Here is a 17,731-nt window from a genome sequence, read left to right on the forward strand (position 1 = left end):
TGAACGTGGAAAACCAAAAACAGCCCTATCTGGTGCAAAACACAGAGACTGGAACAATCACCCACAAAACCCAACACAAAACAGACTACCTAAATATGGTTCCCAATCAGAGACAATGACTAACACCTGCCTCTGATTGAGAACCATATCAGGCCAAACATAGAAATAGACAAACCAGACACACAACATAGAATGCCCACCCAGCTCACGTCCTGACCAACACTAAAACAAGGAAAACACATACGAACAATGGACAGAACGTGACAGAACCCCCCCCCCAAGGTGCGGACTCCGAACGCACAACCTAAACCTATAGGGGAGGGTCTGGGTGGGCATCTCTCCGCGGTGGCGGCTCTGGCGCTGGACGTGGACCCCACTCCATAATTGTCTTAGTCCACCTCCTTAGTGTCCCTTGAGTGGCGACCCTCGCCGCTAACCTTGGCCTAGGAAACCTAACAATGGGCCCCACTGGACTGAGGTAGCTCGGGACCGAGGGGAAGCTCGGGACCGAGGGGAAGCTCGGGACCGAGGGGAAGCTCGGGACCGAGTGGAAGCTCAGGCAGGTTGATGGATCTACCAGATCCTGGCTGGCTGGTGGTTCCGGCAGATCCTGGCTGACTGGCACTTCTGGCGGATCCTGGCTGACTGGTGGATCCTGGCAGACTGGCGGATCCTGGCTGAATGGCGGATCTAAGTGATCCTGGCTGACTGGCGGATCCTGGCCGACTGGCGGATCCTGGCTGACTGGCGGATCCTGGCCGACTGGCAGATCCTGGCCGACTGGCAGATCTGGCGGATCCTGGCTGACTGGCAGTTCTGGCGGACCCTGGTTGACTGGTGGATCCTGGCACACTGGTGGATCCTGGCACACTGGCGTATCCTGGCACACTGGCGGATCCTGGCACACTGGCGGATCTAACTGATCCTGGCCGACTGGCAGATCCTGGCCGACTGGCAGATCCTGCCCGACTGGCAGATCCTGGCCGACTGGCAGATCCTGCCCGACTGGCAGATCCTGCCCGACTGGCGGATCCTGGCTGACTGGTGGATCCTGGCCGACTGGCAGATCCTGGCAGATCCTCGCCGACTGGCAGTTCGGGCAGATCCTGGCTGACTGGCACTTCTGGCGGATCCTGGCTGAATGGCGGATCTAACTGATACTGGCCGACTGGCAGATCCTGGCCGACTGGCAGATCCTCGCCGACTGGCAGATCCTCGCTGACTGGCAGATCCTGGCCGACTGGCAGATCTGGCGGATCCTGGCTGACTGTCGGATCCTGGCTGACTGGCCGTTCTGGCGGATCCTGGCTGACTGGTAGTTCTGGCAGATCCTGGCTGACTGGCGGATCCTGGCAGACTGGCGGACCCTGGCTGACTGGTGGATCCTGGAACACTGGCGGATGCTGGCACACTGGCGGATCCTGGCTGAATGGCGGATCTAACTGATCCTGGCAGACTGGCGGATCCTGGCTGACTGGCAGATCCTGGCTGACTGGCAGATCCTGGCTGAATGGCGGATCTAACTGATCCTGGCCGACAGGCAGATCCTGGCCGACTGGCGGATCCTGGCTGCCTGGCAGATCCTGGCAGACTGGCGGATCCTGGCTGACTGGCGGATCCTGGCTGACTGGCGTATCTAACTGATCCTGACAGACTGGCGGCGCTGGGCAGACTGGCGGCGCTGGGCAGACTGGCGGCACTGGCGGTACTGGGCAGACTGGCGGCGCTGGGCAGACTGGCGGCACTGGTGGCGCTGGGCAGACTGGCGGCACTGGCGGCGTTGGGCAGACTGGCGGCGCTGGGCAGACTGGCGGCACTGGCGGCGCTGGAGAGGAAGGCTCTGGCAGCGCTGGACTGAGGAACTCTGGTGCCTCTGGAATGAGGGGCGGGAGCTCTGGCAGCGCCGGACAGACGGGAGACTCCGGCTGCGCTGGAGAGGAGGAAGGCTCTGGCCGCGCTGGACAGAGAAGCTCTGGCGCCTCTGGACTGAGGAGCGCTGGCGCCTCTGGACTGAGGAGCGCTGGCGCCTCTGGACTGAGGAGCGCTGGCGCCGCTGGACTGAGGAGCGCTGGCGCCTCTGGACTGAGGAGCGGAAGCTCTGGCAGCGCCGGACAGGCGGGAAACTCTGGCACCGCCGGACTGGCGGGAGCACCTGTGTTGACGGGACGGAGAAACCACCTGGTGCGGGGAGCCGGCACTGGTGGTACCGGGCCACGCACCTCCGGGTGAGTGCAAGGAACAGGACACACCGGGTTGTGAAGGTGTATTCCAACACACGTTTCAGGCTGAGTACAAGGAACTGACACGGGTGACATCGGACAGCTAACAGCTCCTCAGGGCGAATGCCGTGCATACTATGCCAAACCAACAGTTTTCGCTCTACTCTGTCCAATACATCCTCAACACTCTCAGACTCAGCACTCAGCTTCACCGACAGCTCCAATTCCATCCATGGCTCCTTATGGTAAACAGGGGGAGTTGGCTCAGGTCTGACTCCTGACTCTGCCACACTCTCCCTGTGCCACCCCCCAAGAAATTTCTGGGGCTGACTCTCGGGCTTCCGTCCGCGCCGCCGTGCATGTTTCGCCAAACTCATTCTCCTGTAACCTTCCGCACACTGCTCCATTGAATCCCAGGCGGGCTCCGGCACTCTCCCTGGGTCGACCGCCCACCTGTCTATCTCCTCCCAAGTTGTGTAGTCCAGATTCTGCTCCCATGTCCAGAAATCCTGACCTCGCTGTTGTTGTTCCTGCTGCTGCTGCCTCTGTTCCTTCTCCTGCTGCTGCTTTGCTGTTGCCCGTTACCACGCCGCTTGGTCCTGTTGTGGTGGGTGATTCTGTGAGGGTTTTCCTGTGGTGAAGTAGAGGAGGACCAAAACGCAGCGTGGTTATATTGACTCATGTTTAATCAAAAACGGATAAACATGAACACTACAAAACAATGACCGTGGAAAACCAAAAACAGCCCTATCTGGTGCAAAACACAGAGACTGGAACAATCACCCACAAAACCCAACACAAAACAGACTACCTAAATATGGTTCCCAATCAGAGACAATGACTAACACCTGCCTCTGATTGAGAACCATATCAGGCCAAACATAGAAATAGACAAACCAGACACACAACATAGAATGCCCACCCAGCTCACGTCCTGACCAACACTAAAACAAGGAAAACACATACGAACGATGGACAGAACGTGACAGAACCACCCCCAAGGTGCGGACTCCGAACGCACAACCTAAACCTATAGGGGAGGGTCTGGGTGGGCATCTCTCCGCGGTGGCGGCTCTGGCGCTGGACGTGGACCCCACTCCATAATTGTCTTAGTCCACCTCCTTAGTGTCCCTTGAGTGGCGACCCTCGCCGCTAACCTTGGCCTAGGAAACCTAACAATGGGCCCCACTGGACTGAGGTAGCTCGGGACCGAGGGGAAGCTCGGGACCGAGGGGAAGCTCGGGACCGAGGGGAAGCTCGGGAGTGAGAGGAAGCTCAGGCAGGTTGATGGATCTACCAGATCCTGGCTGTCTGGTGGTTCCGGCAGATCCTGGCTGACTGGCACTTCTGGCGGATCCTGGCTGACTGGTGGATCCTGGCAGACTGGCGGATCCTGGCTGAATGGCGGATCTAACTGATCCTGGCCGACTGGCGGATCCTGGCCGACTGGCGGATCTTGGCCGACTGGCAGATCCTGGCGGATCCTGGCTGACTGGCGGATCCTGGCTGACTGGCGGATCCTGGCTGACTGGCAGTTCTGGCGGATCCTGGCTGACTGGTAGTTCTGGCAGATCCTGGCTGACTGGCGGACCCTGGTTGACTGGTGGATCCTGGCACACTGGCGGATCCTGGCACACTGGCGGATCCTGGCACACTGGCGGATCTAACTGATCCTGGCCGACTGGCAGATCCTGGCCGACTGGCAGATCCTGCCCGACTGGCGGATCCTGGCTGACTGGCGGATCCTGGCTGACTGGCGGATCCTGGCCGACTGGTGGATCCTGGCCGACTGGCGGATCCTGGCAGATCCTCGCCGACTGGCAGTTCGGGCAGATCCTGGCTGACTGGCACTTCTGGCGGATCCTGGCACACTGGCGGATCTAACTGATCCTGGTCGACTGGCAGATCCTGGCCGACTGGCAGATCCTGGCCGACTGGCAGATCTGGCGGATCCTGGCTGACCCACGGATCCTGGCTGACTGGCCGTTCTGGCGGACCCTGGCTGACTGGTAGTTCTGGCTGACTGGCTGATCCTGGCACACTGGCGGATGCTGGCACACTGGCGGATCCTGGCTGAATGGCGGATCTGACTGATCCTGGCAGACTGGCGGATCCTGGCTGACTGGCAGATCCTGGCTGACTGGCGGATCCTGGCTGAATGGCGGATCTAACTGATCATGGCCGACTGGCAGATCCTGGCCGACTGGCGGATCCTGGCTGACTGGCGGATCCTGGCTGACTGGCGGATCTAACTGATCCTGACAGACTGGCGGATCCTGGCCAACTGGTGGATCCTGGCTGACTGGCGGATCTAACTGATCCTGACAGACTGGCAGGCGCTGGGCAGACTGGCGGCGCTGGGCAGACTGGCGGCACTGGCGGCACTGGGCAGACTGGCGGCGCTGGGCAGACTGGCGGCACTGGCGGCGCTGGGCAGACTGGCGGCACTGGCGGCGCTGGGCAGACTGGCGGCGCTGGAGAGGAAGGCTCTGGCAGCGCTGGACTGAGGAACTCTGGTGCCTCTAGAATGAGGGCGGGAGCTCTGGCAGCGCCGGACAGACGGGAGACTCCGACTGCGCTGGAGAGGAGGAAGGCTCTGGCCGCGCTGGACAGAGAAGCTCTGGCGCCTCTGGACTGAGGAGCGCTGGCGCCTCTGGACTGAGGAGCGGAAGCTCTGGCAGCGCCGGACAGGCGGGAGACTCTGGCACCGCCGGACTGGCGGGAGCACCTGTGTTGATGGGACGGAGAAACTGGCACCTGGTGCGGGGAGCCGGCACTGGTGGTACCCGGGAGCACCTCCGTGGTGAGTGCAAGGACAGGACACACCGGGTTGTGAAGGTGTATTCCAAAACGTTTCACCTGTACAAGGTGCGGGTGACATCGGGGAGGGCCGGCCAAACAACAGCTTTGCTCTACTCTGTCCAATACATCCTCAACACTCTCAGACTTAGCACTCAGCTTCCCGACAGCTCCAATTCCATCCATGGCTCCTTACGGTAAACTGGGGGAGTTGGCTCAGGTCTGACTCCTGACTCTGCCACACTCTCCCTGTGCCACCCCAAGAAATTTCTGGGGCTGACTCTCGGCTTCCGTGAGTGCATGCTTCGCCAAACTCATTCTCTTGTAACCTTCCGCACACTGCTCCATTGAAGGACTCCCTGGGTCGACCGCCCACGGTTGTGTTGATTCTGCTCCCATGGTGTCCTTCGCAACACTGCTGCTGCCTCTGTTCCTTCTCCAGCTGCTGAGTTGCAAGTTGAACCATGCCGCTTGGTCCTGTTGTGGTGGGTGACATGAGGGTTTTCCTGTGGTGAAGTAGAGGAGGACCAAAACGTAGTTATATTGACTCATGTTTAATCTGATTGAAACCAAAACAATGACCGTGGAAGGCCAAACATAGAAATAGACAAACCAGACACACAACATAGAATGCCCACCCAGCTCACGTCCTGACCAACACTAAAACAAGGAAAACACATACGAACGATGGACAGAACGTGACATACTTATTCAAATTGCAAAGAAAGGAATCTGAAAATCTAGCCCTAAATGTTGTTTCAACCAGCCAAATCACGTTTGTATGTATTCCTCAGAGATCCTAGAATGTAACTATAGGACACCAAAGTTGGTCAGAGAGCGACGCCTTCATGGCACGCAGATGACACGGGTGGTCTTCACTTGATCGACTAACTTTGTCAAATAAGCACCAATCGGGGACAAACAAAGCTAGATAGATAGCCAATGAGCTTTACGGGAGTATCCGGAAACCCTGTATCTGTCGCAAAATGTAGCTGCTTACCTTTTGCGACAATCTGCAGTTTTCCCTTTGGACAAGGATTATAAGAATATTCAGAGTTATGAAAACTGGTTGTTTTGCAAATGTTGAACTTATATGGCTACTAATACTGGAAAACTAAATCAGAGTCCAAGTATACAGATTTGACGATATTCTTGCAGAAAAATGTAATATGAATAAAAATGTCTCCTTCGAGATTTGCCCAAATGTACCTGGTTGACTTCACACTAAATGTCATGTAGTTCGCTCATACTTCAAGTTATTCGTCTGAAACTTTGCACATACACTGTCCCACTTCCAGAGTGATGGCTGGAAGTGGGACGTTTCTGCTGCATTTCAAAGATGGTGGTAGAAAAAAAATAGATATATATTTTTTTCATTGTATTATATTCTCCTACATTCAATTCACATTTCCACAAACTACTTCAAAGTGTTTCCTTTCAAATAATATTAAGAACATGCATATCCTTGCTTCAGGGCCTGAGCTACAGGAAGTTAGATTTGGGTATGTCATTTTCGGTGACAATTTAAAAAAGGGGGCTATCCCTAAAATAAGCGTGATCAATCCCAGTGCTAGGCACTCATAAAAACCAAAAAAGTTGTTTAACCCTATCCCAAACCTTAACCCTTGCATTTACCATTTTGAATGAATGCCTAAATGTGACCATAAAAATGTGACGTTTATTAGCACACAACAAATTGGCCAGTGTTAACTAGTGTTGATTCAAGAGTTAAATGAACACTGTAAAGACTTAAATTAGTTAGTAACAAGAGTTGAACCAAAACCCTGCCCATCATTATCAGATTTCCCAGCATGCTCTGTTGCAGGTTGACATTTTAGAATTGCTTGTTTCAATATATATGTTTTTACATGTACATTGAATTAATATCTAATATTATGCTACTGAAATATTTATCTGAATCAATCCAATCCACTTGACTGAAATTAATTAATGCAACAATGATGTCTCTGTCACTAGTAAACACAGGAATGGGTAGTACTGGTAACTCTAAAATTCACTCAAAAGGCACCCTGAGAAATATGCAAATTAGGCTTAAAAACCTACAGCAGTGCTATTCCTTTCCGGCACTGGAAATGAATGGGATGGTTTTTCAAAGAACTGACCCATTTATGGTTATTCTGAGACCCTAAAATGGTTACCCTATGGTATCACTCTCAAGAACCGTATTTGGTTTTAACTTGCACCTTTATTTTTAAGTGTAGAATTAGCGTTATGGGTTAGGGTTTGGAGTTAAGGTTAGGGGTTAGGGAAAATAGGATTTTAAATGAGAATCAATTGTTTGGTCCTCACAAGGATTGTATAACAAATGTATGTCTACGTGTATGTGTGTGTACACTGATACAAGGTGGACAGCCATTACTAAGCCGTCTCCCGCTGCCTTCCCCCGTCTCCCCAGCCTGACCGTGCAGTCTGGTGACTAATGGCCTAGCCGTCAATCACTAAATCCCCCAGGGAGGAGCGTGCCACGGCCACCCAAACTACAGCCTCAAGAGAGTAGGTTCACATCACGTCTATGTCAGCTGCACAAACACACACACCAGGGTTTCCATCAGATGGTAATAGCCGACTTTTGGACGATTTTTTTATATTTATTTTTTATTAAATTGCCCAAGAGAAGAAAAAAATCCAGTTGCGGAATAATGCATTTTAGCCTATTCATTGAAGGAAATACCAGTCAACTACCACGAGAGCTGTTGCAAACGCTCATCAAACAACTGTTGCTGCTGGAGTGAAATTTGCTTTTATAAGCCGAATTACTGCACAACAATTCTAAATCCAATCACGTTTTAAAAACAATGGCACACGGTTAAAAATATTTACTATTTTTATGAACTGGTAATCGAAGCACGCTTCCCGTTTGCCACTCAAGTGTACTGGCAACTGGGCAGGCTTCAGCATGCATTTTGAAAACATATACTTAATTGTTTGAAACCTGAACGTTTTATTATATCACGTTTCAGGTATGACACAGATGCAGAAAGTGTAGAAGGAACAAAAGTTTATTTCTAATACAGGAGCAGGCAAACGATAGGTCAAAGGCAGGCAGGGGTCAATAATCCACAGAAAGTGAAAAGGGTCCAGAACAGCAGGCGGTCTCAGGGTCGGGGCAGGCAGGGGTCAATATTTCAGTAAGGTGGGCTAAGGTACAGAATGGCAGGCAGGCTCAGGGTAGGCAGAATGGTAAAAACTGAGAAGTTCTAGAAAACAGGATCAAGAAACAGGCAGGAGCAGGGGAACAAACGCTGGTAGGTTTCACGAACAGAATGAACTGGCAACTGACAAACAGAGAACACAGGTATAAATACACAGAGGATAATGGGGAAGATGGGTGACAGCTGGAGGGGGGTGCGATGACACCTGGAGGGGGGTGGAGACAAGCACAAAGACAGTTTAAACAGATCAGGGTGTGACAGATTACATATTATGTGGCATGTCTTACCTTGCTTCAAAGTAGCCTAGCCAAAATCCAATCATGCATGCAGGCAATTATTTTATAAAGACTTCCATATGTCATTGAAACCAGTAGCCTATTTCTCTCATTTGATATTGTTTTTATAAATGTACCTTCTTTCATTGTACAGTAGCAAAAGGCACAATCCTAATCATGTTAGCAACTCAGACAAGTTGTCTTTATTTCTCCCCTGTTTCTAAATGTCTAAGGGATATTTTAACCTCGGTGTCATGAAACTGCTCGCATGTGTGTTGGCTTTTGACAATGGTGTTTTCCACTTTATTGCATTATGGAGTGAACGTTCACGCATAGCCCAATGCCTTGTTCACATTGCTGTGCTTCTAATGTGAAGAAATACTACAGTATTAAAATGTTAAGCATATTAAAGCCAATTTATGCTTGCTCCAGTGATGCAATCTGGAGCATGTGACGCAATTGTGGCGCCTCTGGAAGCTCGCAGAAGTCAAATCGAGCTCCGTACCGCATCACCGTGTGCCTCCCAAATGTTGTTACAATGAGGAGGTCTCCACATAGCTCCGGATTGACATGATTGGTTGACAGTAAATGGGGCAGGAGGTCTTGTATAAACACAACCTCACTTCCTTGAGAACTTCCTTCATAACAGCTCTGCTCTCCTCCGCATTGCACAAGTAGGAATGCTCTCACTTCTGCTGAGGCCACATCACAGTAAATGCTGTAAGGCCACTGCAGATTCCGGATTGACCATACAAAGCCTGTATTTAATTTCACCTGTATTTAACCAGGTAGGCTAGATGAGAACAAGTTATCATTTACAACTGCGACCTGTCCAAGATAGAGCAAAGCAGTTCGAAACATACAACAACAGAGTTAAACGTGGAATAAACAAACATACAGTCAATAATAAGGTAGAAAAAGTATATATACAGTGTGTGCAAAGGTTTTGACTGTAATAGGCCATGGTGGTGAAGTAATTACAATATAACAATTAAACACTGGAGTGATAGATGTGCAGAAACTGAATGTGCAAGTAGATATACTGGGGTGCAAAGGAGCAAGATAATTAAATAAATACAGTCTGGGGATGAGGTAGTTGGATGGGCTATTTACAGATGGGCTATGTACAGGTGCAGTGATCTATGAGCTGATCTGACAGCCAGTGCTTAATTATAGTGAGGGAGATATGAGTCTCCAGCTTCAGTGATTTTTGCAGTTCGTTCCAGTCATTGGCAGCAGAGAGCTGGAAGGAAAGGCGGCCAAATGAGGAATTGGCTTTGGGGGTGACCAGTGAGATTTACCTGCAGGAGCGCGTATTACGGGTGGGTGCTTCTATGGGGACCAGTGAGCTGATATAAGGTGGGGCTTTAACTAGCAGAGACTTGTGGATGACCTGGACCCAGTGGGTTTGGTGACAAGTATGAAGCAAAGGCCAGCCAACGAGAGCATACAGGTCGCAGTGGTAGGTAGTATATGGGTCTTTGGTGACAAAACGAAGGGCCTTAAAGGCCTTAAATGTTTCTCTGACTGTGGCAATAATAATAATGATATAAATTATTATATGAATAATACATACAGTTGAAGTCGGAAGTTTACATACACCTTAACCAAATATATTTAAACTCAGTCTTTCACAATTCCTGACATTAAATCCTCGTGAAAATTCCCTGTCAGTTAGGATCACCACTTTATTTTAAGAATGTGAAATGACAGAACAATAGTAGAGAGAATTACTTTTTTCATCTTTAATTTTTTTCATCACATTCCCAGTGGGTCAGAAGTTTACATACACTCAATTAGTATTTGGTAGCATTGCCTTAAAAAAAAATCTATGTGTGTCGTTCGGTATGACGGCTGCATGGTCCATTGATGTTTATACTTGCGTGCTATTGTTTGTACAGATGAACGTGGTACTGTCACGCCTTGGTCATTGTATCGTGTGTTTTTGTTATATGTTTGGGTAGGCCAGGGTGTGACATGGGTTTATATGTTGTATTTCGTATTAGGGTTTGTATTAATTGGGAGTGTGTATTATTAGGGGTGTGTCTTGTTAGGCTTGGCTGCCTGAGGCGATTCCTAATTGGAGTCAGCTGATTCTAGTTGTCTCGGATTGGGAACCGTATTTAGCTAGCCTGAGTACGCGTTGTATTTCATGGGTGATTGTACCTGTCTTAGTGTTAGTCACCAGATAGGCTGTATTTTGTTTCACTTGTTTGTTGTTTTTGTATTTTTCAATTATTTCATGTACCGCTTTATCTTTATTAAAGGTCATGAGTAACCGACACGCTGCATTTCGGTCTGCCTCTCTTCTAACAGCAGACAAAGTTCATTACAGAATCACCCACCACGATTCACAGACCGAGCAGCGTGTGAACTGGCAGGATCTGAGGGAGGACGATATGGATTATACTACGTGGGAAGAAATCGACAGGTGGGCGGCCGACCCAGGGCGTGTGCAGGAGCCCGCCTGGAATTCCCTACAGCAATGCGAAGAGGGCTACAGGCGAATCGAATCAACGAAAAACACACGCAGGAAAAACTGAGAGGCGCTGGTTTAAACAGGCAGCGACAGCTGGAGCAGCAAAGGGAGGATGAATTATTTGGAGAATGGACATGGGAAGACGTATTGGATGGTAAAGGTTGTTACACTTGGGAGGAGATATTGGCCGGAAGAGATCGCCTCCCATGGGAACAGGTGGAGGCACTAAGGAGAGCAGAGGCAGCGGGAGATAGGAGCCGACGATACGAGGGAACACGGTTGGCAAGGAAACCGGAAAAACAGCCCAAATAAATTATTGGGGGGGAGCTAGAAGGGAGAATAGTTATGCCAGGTAGGAGACCTGCGCATACTCCCTGTGCTCACCGTTGGGCTAGAGAGACCGGGCAGGCACCGTGTTATGCTATGGAGCGCACGGTGTTTTCAGTGCGGGAGCATAGCCCGGTGAGGCACATACCAGCTCTTCCTATTGGCCGGGCTAGAGTGGGCATCGAGCCAGGGAAGCTTGGGCAGGCTCGGTGCTCTAGAGCTCCAGTGCGCCTGCACGGTCCGGTCTATCCAGAGCCACCTCTACACACCAGTCCTCCGGTAGCAGCTCCCCGCACCAGGCTTCCTGTGCGTGTCCTCGCGCCAGTACCACCAGTTCCAGCACCACGCACCAGGCCTCCAGTGCGCCTCGCCTGTTTAGCGCAACCAGAGCTGTTCTCCTCTCCTGCGCTGCCGGAGTCTCCTGTCTGTCCAGCGCCACCAGTGCTTCCAGTCGGCCCAGCGCATCCAGTGCGCATCGCCTGTTCAGCACAGCCAGTGCTTTTCTCCCCTCCTGCGCTGCCGGAGTCTCCCGCTTGTTTAGCGCAACCAGAGCTGTTCTCTTCTCCTGCGCTATCGGAGTCTCCCGCTTGTTTAGCGCAACCAGAGCTGTTCTCCTCTCCTGCGCTGCCGGAATCTCCTGTCTGTCCAGCGCCACCAGTGCTCCCAGTCGGCCCAGCGCGTCCAGTGCGCCTCGCCTGTTCAGCGCAGCCAGAGCCTTTCTCCTCTCCTGCGCTGCCGGAGTCTCCTGTCTGCCCAGCGCCGCCAGTCGGCCCAGCGTCACCAGTCTGCCAGGATCCGCCAGAAGTGCCAGTCTGCCAGGATCCGCCAGAAGTGCCAGTCTGCCAGGATCCGCCAGAAGTGCCAGTCTACCAAAATCTTCTAGATCGGCCAGACAACCTTAATCATCCAGGTCCACCAGCCAGCCAGGCTTTACCGGAGCCTACTACCTGCCTGAGCTTCCTCTCAGTACTGAGCTTCCTCTCAGTACCGGGCTCCCTCTCTGTACCGGGCTCCCTTTCAGTACCGGGCTCCCTCTCAGTACCGGGCTTCCCCTCAGTACCGGGCTTCCCCTCAGTACCGGGCTTCCCCTCAGTACCGGGCTTCCCCTCAGTACCGGGCTTCCCCTCTGTCCCGGGCTGCCCCGCTGTCCTGAGTTGCCCCTCTATCCTGAGTTGCCCCTCTATCCTGAGTTGCCCCTCTATCCTGAGTTGCCCCTCTATCCTGAGTTGCCCCTCTGTCCCGAGTTGCCCCTCTGTCCCGAGTTGCCCCTCTGTCCCGAGTTGCCCCTCTGTCCCGAGCTGCCCCTCTGTCCCGAGCTGCCCCTCTGTCCCGAGCTGCGCCTCTGTCCCGAGCTGCCCCTCTGTCCCGAGCTGCCACTCGGTCCCGAGCTGCCCCTCAGTTATGTGGGGATCAGGGTGAGGACTATTAGGCCATGGTCGGCGGAGAAGGTGGATTATCCTAGGACGCGTAGGGGAGGAACTAGGACATTTATGGAGTGGGGTCCACGTCCCAAGCCAGAACCGCCACCATGGACAGACGCCCACCCGGACCCTCCCTATGCTCTTGAGGTGCGCCCCGGAGTCGGCACCTTAGGGGGGGGGGTTCTGTCACGCCTTGGTCATTGTATCTTGTGTTTTTGTTATATGTTTGGGTAGGCCATGTCCCAAGCCAGAACCGCCACCATGGACAAACGCCCACCCGGACCCTCCCTATGCTCTTGAGGTGCGTCCCGGAGTCGGCACCTTAGGCGGGCGGTTCTGTCACGCCTTGGTCATTGTATCTTGTGTTTTTGTTATATGTTTGGGTAGGCCAGGGTGTGACATGGGTTTATATGTTGTATTTCGTATTAGGGTTTTTATTAATTGGGAGTGTGTATTATTAGGGGTGTGTCTTGTTAGGCTTGGAGTCTCCAGGTACCTTCAGGAGTTTGTAAATTGCTCTCAAACTATTGTTTTTCTGAAGTCTTGGCTGATTTATTTTGATGTTCCCATAATGTCAAGCAAAGAGGCACTGAGCTTGAAGGTAGGCCTTGAAATGCATCCACAGGTTCCCCTCCAATTGACTCAAATAATGTCAATTAAACTATCAGAAGCTTCTAAAGCAATGACATAATTTTCTGGAATTTTCCAAGCAGTTTAACCTCTAGTGACTCCCCATCCCGCATGAGGGAGCGTAATCATCGACTGACACTAATTAGCATAACGCAACGAACATAAATATTCCTAGGAAATATTCCTATTCATGAAAATCACAAGTGAAATATATTGAGACACAGCTTAGCCTTTTGTTATTCAGCCAAAACTATAGTTTTGGCAAGTCGATTAGGACATTTATTTTGTGCATAATGGTCACGCCCTGACCTGAGATGTCTCTGTTTTCTTTATTATTTTGGTTAGGTCAGGGTGTGACTAGGGTGTGTATGCTGGTTTTTTTATGTCTAGGGGTTTTGTAGGTCTAAGTAATATGTATGTCTATGGTGGCCTGATATGGTTCCCAATCAGAGGCAGCCATTTATCGTTGTCTCTGATTGGGGATCATATTTAGGTAGCCATTTTCCCTTTTGTGTTTGTGGGTTCTTATTCCATGTTTAGTTGCCTGTCTGAACTATTCATATTAGCTTCACATTTTGTTTTGTTATTTTGTTCGTTTGTTCAGTGTTCATTCTTATAATAAAGAACAATGTACCCATACCACACTTTACCTTGGTCCGATCATTATGACGAACGTGACAATGACAAGTCATTTTTTAAAACAATTGTTTACAGACAAGTTAATTCCCATATAATTCACTGTATCACAATTCCAGTGGGTCAGAGGTTTACATACACTAAGTTGACTGTGCCTTTAAGTGCCGTGTTGTGTAACAATCAAGATTTGGAAGAGTGAGTGCATTCTGACATCATGCGCAGAAAAAAACTCATGGAGGGGTGACCATTTGAGATATTTGAAAATTCCACCCCAAAACTATTTGGGGATTTGTTTCATTAGTCCATTATTGATATAGTCCTAAAATGTTTTGTATGTCAGCGATCATATTTTCAAGATATACTTTACTTTCAAAATACCAAAAAAATAAAGCTTGTATGATGCAATGTGCATCACACTGGCTGTATTTTGAAAGTTACAATATCTTGAAAATCTGATTGCTGACATGCAAAACATTTTGGGTCTATATTACCATTTCCCAATGAAAGAAATACCATATTATTTGGGATGGAGTTACAGTGTTGCCCATTACTGTTATTCAAGGGCTACCCACATAGCTTCAACATGGCTATACACACCACCGTGATGGGCTTTCCTTCCCCACAAAATTCCAACACAGGCAAAGTGTTTTCTTGTAATTGAATCAATTCGGGGGGTGGGAGGAACACAACTATATATGAATTTAAAAAACAGAAAATTCAGTAGAGGTGAGAAGTAGCAGAATCCCTATGCCATGGGTAATGGCTTCATACTTTTCTTCTGGGGTTTTAATTGGGGGACTTTTTTCCTATCTTATTTCCTGTCCTTCTTTGGTGATATATGGACTAGCCTGCTCCAAGCAGAATTGGAAATCATGCAGGCGTCATTGAAACTGCAAGCCCTTGAAATATTTTCCTAGGGTCTTTGACAAGTCTCAGCTCTCTGTGTTTTTTTGGCCTAAAGATTCCGCTGACATAAATATTTCGCAAACTGATATATTTAGCTGGGCAAACTATTTTACACACTAAATATTTTGCCCAGCTTTGAAATATTTTGCATCTTTTTAAATACATTAGGCCCTAATCTATCGATTTCACATGACTAGAAATACAAATATGAATATGTTGGTTGCAGATACCTTAAACAAAAGGTGCAGCGTGACAGATGTCCTTCGTATAGAGTTGATCAGGCTCTTGATTGTGGTCTGTGGAACGCTGTCCCACTCCTCTTCAATGTATGTGCGAAGTTGCTGGATATCGGTGGGAACTGGAACACAGTGTCGATCCAGAGCATCCCAAACATGTTCAATGGATGACATGTCTGGAGAGTATGCAGGTGATGGAAGAACTGGGACATTTTCAGCTTCCAGGAATTGTGTACAGATCCTTGCAACATGGAGCCATGCATTATCATGCTAAAACATGAGGTAATAGCACAACAATGGGCCTTAGGATCTTGTGACAGAACTGAATCAAAATTGCCATTGATAAAATGCAATTGTTTTTGTTGTCTGTAACTTATAGCAGACCATACCATAGCCCCACCACCACACACCATACATGCTGTCTTCCTTCTGCCCAGTACAGTTGAAACTGGGATTAATTCATGAAAAGGACACTTGTACAGTGTGCCAGTGGCCATTGAAGGTGAGCATTTTGCTCATACAACATGCTTTGTCAGGTAATAAAGCGTACCTGTTGACATTAAAATGTTATGGCTTTGTATCCAATATTAATCAAAACCGCCAACTCCAAAGTTCTTTCTTTGGTCGTGTTGTAACAACCACAATATTTGTCTACCATTTGTTCCCTGCCAGGCAATGTTCTGGAACATTACTCAAGCCATATAACAATCATTTCCAAGTCCAATTTAATGAAAGGTAATAAGACCCAAATTTGTCTTACTTTAAGCTATTTATTGCTTTTGCCTGCCCCTGAGTGCTTGATTATCTTAAACATTTTCCTCTTTCTCTCTAATTACTTTCTGCACATTTCAGAAAATTTGAGAACTGGTGTGTGTGTGTGTGTGTGTGTGTGTGTGTGTGTGTGTGTGTGTGTGTGTGTGTGTGTGTGTGTGTGTGTGTGTGTGTGTGTGTGTGTGTGTGTGTGTGTGTGTGTGTGTGTGTGTGTGTGTGTGTCTGTTCTACAGACACTCAACCTGAGTGAACCCGAGCCAGCAGTAAAATGGCAGAGTATAGAACAGATGGGTAGTGTCCCAAATGGCACCCCTATCCCTCAATGTAGTGCACTACTTTTGACCAGGGTCCTTAGGGTCATGGTCAAAATAAGTGCACTACATAGGGAATAGTGTGCTATTTGGGACGATTCTGAACACTTTCTCTAACAGCTCCTCCATCATCCCATCTCCCAATCAGGCTCTATGATTTAGGCCAATCAGTACCGTCTCTGCCTGCATCTCTGCTTTCCCCACTCCAGCATCAGTGACCCATTCCCTCTGTATTAGCCCTGCACTCAAAATACAACTCTACCTTCAGAATCGTCCTACATGTTATCCCCGCCTAATTGAGGTTTTATAAAAGTCTGCTACTCACAGTGCCTTACAAAAGTATTCATCCCTCTTGGCGTTTTTCCTATTTTGTTGCATTCCAACCTGTAATTTAAATTGAATTTTATTTGGATTTCATGTAATAGACATACACCAAATAGTCCAAATTGGTGATGTGAAATTTAAAAAAATACGTGTTAAACATGTATTTACCCCCTTTGCTATGAAGCCCCTAAATAAGATATGCTGCAACCAATTACCTTCAGAAGTCACATAATTAGTTAAATAAAGTCCACCTGTGTGCAATCTAAGTGTCACATGATCTCAGTTTATATACACCTGTTCTGAAAGGTGCCAGAGAATGCAACACCACTGAGAAAGCAGTACCACTAAGCAAGCGTAGTGGCACCACAAAGCATGGCACCACAAAGCATGCGGCACCACCAAGCAAGTGGCACCACTAAGCAAGCAGCACCATGACGACCAAGGCGCTCTCCAAACATGTCAGGGACAAAGTTGTGGAGAAGTACAGATCAGGGTTGGGTCATAAAAAATATCAGAAACTTTGAACATCCCACAGAGCAACAGTAAATCCATTATTAAAAATGGAAAGAAAATGGCACCACAACATACCTGCCAAGAGAGGGCCACCCACCAAAACTCACAGACCAGGCAAGGAGGGCATTAATCGGAGAGGCAACAAAGACACCAAAGATAACCCTGAAGGAGCTGCAAAACTACACAGCGGAGATTGGAGGATCTGTCCATATGTCACGCCCTGACCTTAGTTATCTTTGTATTCTTTATTATTTTGGTTAGGTCGGGGTGTGACAAGGGTATGTGTGTTTTTGTCTTGTCTAGGTTTTTTTGTATAGCTATGGGGTTTTGGTATTGTCTAGGTAAATGTAGGTCTATGGTGGCCTGAATTGGTTCCCAATCAGAGACAGCTGTTAATCGGTGTCTCTAATTGGGGATTGAAGCATGGTGGTGGCAGCATCATGCTGTGGGGATGTTGTTCATCGGCAGGGACTGGGAATCTAGTCAGAATTGAAGGAATGATGGATGGAGCTAAATACAGGGAAATTCTTGAGCCAAACCTGTTTCACTTTCCAGAGATTTGAGACTGGGACAGAGGTTCACCTTCCAGCAGGACAATGGCCCTAAACATACTGCTAAATAGCAACACTCGAGTGGTTTAAGGGGAAACATCTAAATGTCTTGGAATGGCCTAGTCAAAGCCCAGACCTCAATCCAATTGAGAATCTGTGG

Source organism: Oncorhynchus gorbuscha, linkage group LG12 (assembly GCF_021184085.1).
Source record: "Oncorhynchus gorbuscha isolate QuinsamMale2020 ecotype Even-year linkage group LG12, OgorEven_v1.0, whole genome shotgun sequence".
In the NCBI taxonomy this organism is placed as follows: Eukaryota; Metazoa; Chordata; class Actinopteri; order Salmoniformes; family Salmonidae; genus Oncorhynchus; species Oncorhynchus gorbuscha.